The 2297-nt window shown below is 26.0% G+C and overlaps 1 non-coding gene across 1 annotated transcript; it reads right to left on the reverse strand.

Annotated features, from left to right (window-relative positions):
- Positions 1 to 295: 295 nt before the first annotated feature.
- Positions 296 to 379, reverse strand: Trnal-cag (transfer RNA leucine (anticodon CAG)). Its single transcript has one exon. It is a non-coding gene; the product is annotated as a tRNA-Leu (tRNA).
- Positions 380 to 2297: the final 1918 nt, after the last annotated feature.

Raw genomic sequence — 2297 nt, forward strand, 5'->3', positions numbered from 1 at the left:
TATTATAGTAGTTTTAATATTTTATATTTGAATTATATGCTCATGAAATAAAATATTTTGCAATAAAGTATTTTTATTTATAATATAAAGAGTGTTAAATAAAAGTATATCAAAATGTATCACGGAAAGTATCTAAAAAGAGATACAGATACCTTTAAAATAATATCTGGATATAAATATTTTAAAAAATCTAACTAGATATAGATAACACATACTTTGCTATTTATTAGATGTTTCTATTCTTATAATTTGATGTTTTAAATTTAAATTTTTTAATACAAAAAATTTTTTAATTTGTCAGAAGTGGGATTTGAACCCACGCCCAGATAACTGGACTGCGACCTGAACGCAGCGCCTTAGACCACTCGGCCATCCTGACTAAATAACTTTACCGAAATTTTTATAATATATTACATTTGAGAAAAAAAACTGTTTACAGTTTGTATATTTTCATCATGTAAATAAATAATCCAAATTGTGAATTTACCTTTTAAAATAAAGTATAAAAAAATAAAAAAGCAAGCCAGACCATATTCATCGAATTAGCTCATAATACCATGAACAATCTATGAGATATCATGTCCAATGATGAGAAAATTATTAAAAATAAATACATAAATTAAAAATGTGAAATAAATATCTAACTCTATCATGTCAAGTGATTTTCAATTATGGTGCAATAACTAAGTTTTTATATAGCTTAAAACACAATTTCAATCCCATTGGACTCAAAGATGAGATACATGGTACTCATAACGTCTTGATGCCATAACTGGTCAAAGTTTATCTACTCAACAAACCATACTCATCTCATAATTCATTGCTTCATTTAAAAAATACCAATGTGAGCCAGTACTAAACAAAAAAGAAATGAAAAAAATGACCTACCTCTTCCTGAATATATAATCTTAAATCTTATGTATTTATCTCTCCCAGTTTATCCCATTTCCAAAGCTCCACTTGCATTTATATATAAAATATTCACAACATTCTCCTTCAACACTTATTGATATGTCACAATCCAAATAATGTAACATATTCAGAACACCCTCTATATAAAAATATTGTTTTAAAATATATTAGAGATCAAGTATATTTTATCAATAATCAAGATTATTCGGCATTGTGAAACCTTTAATATATATCCCAGTTTTATAATTATTAAATGCCAAATCTTTGATCTCCAGAAAGATAAATCAAACCGATATTGTATCTCAGCTAATTTTCTAAAGTAGTCAAATTTCAATCTGATTTCAGACTAAATTATTTAGATTGAATGGGAGACGTCTCCACATAAATTGTCCTGGACAAAAATACCCTTGGGCAATAGGACATCAGACTAAAATATCCCATATAAATAGCATTAGAAAAAATTTCCCAATTTAAATATTTTTAAGAAATGATTTCTTTATAAAACTCTATTTATTTTGAACTTAGGTCTCAGTGTAAAAAAATCAAATTTTTTAAGGAATTTGGTATACTTGGTATTTAAATGGTAGTAATATACTAAGCAATCACCAAACCAATTTTTTAATATATATGAATTTACTAAACAATGACTAAATATTATTACACCCATTTATAATTTATAACCAAAAGCAATAACCAGGATGTGCTAAGGTGTGAGGGCACTATTAAGTTAGGCTTTCCCCAAAAATTATAATGGAGGGCTTTACTACATCCACGTATAACATGCCTTTGGCTATACATTTTTAAAGAATATATTTGGGGTTTCACTTATATAAAAATGTCTTTTTCTAAAATTTTTTAATAATAGTCATTATTTTTAAAAATTATTAACTTTTACTTATTTTTCTTTTAAATCATGATATATATTCATGTAAACAGACAAATTTTTGAAAGGGGGGTAGAGCCATTTTCCCCCGCTTGTCTATTCCTAATGTATCAACTATTTGGAAAACTTGGTATGCTCAGCTCCCATAGGAGAAAAATAGGCATTAGATTTATACCTACTTTTTTTAAAATCAATCTCATAAGTGAAATGAAGAGAAATTTTTAAATTACAATTCATGTTTTCTTTATTCCATAAAAAAAAATATTTTAAAAATAAAAACGCGATTTCATTTATTTATTACATTTCAATTTTGTCAACTTCTCTTTCTGCGTCTTATTTTATTTAAGTTGAACATGATAATCTAGTGCCGTAAACGTAAAAAAATGGAGCGTATTACCTTTAGTTACCTTGTGAAAAAAGAAACGCGTTATTTGCTATTCAAAAAATTAACGAGTTACTCGTTATTTAAAAAAAAACAACTATATTTAAATATATTTTCCCC

The sequence above is a fragment of the Gordionus sp. m RMFG-2023 genome, chromosome 3 (assembly GCF_954871325.1).
Source record: "Gordionus sp. m RMFG-2023 chromosome 3, tfGorSpeb1-WG-v2, whole genome shotgun sequence".
Classification (NCBI taxonomy): Eukaryota; Metazoa; Nematomorpha; class Gordioida; order Chordodea; family Parachordodidae; genus Gordionus; species Gordionus sp. m RMFG-2023.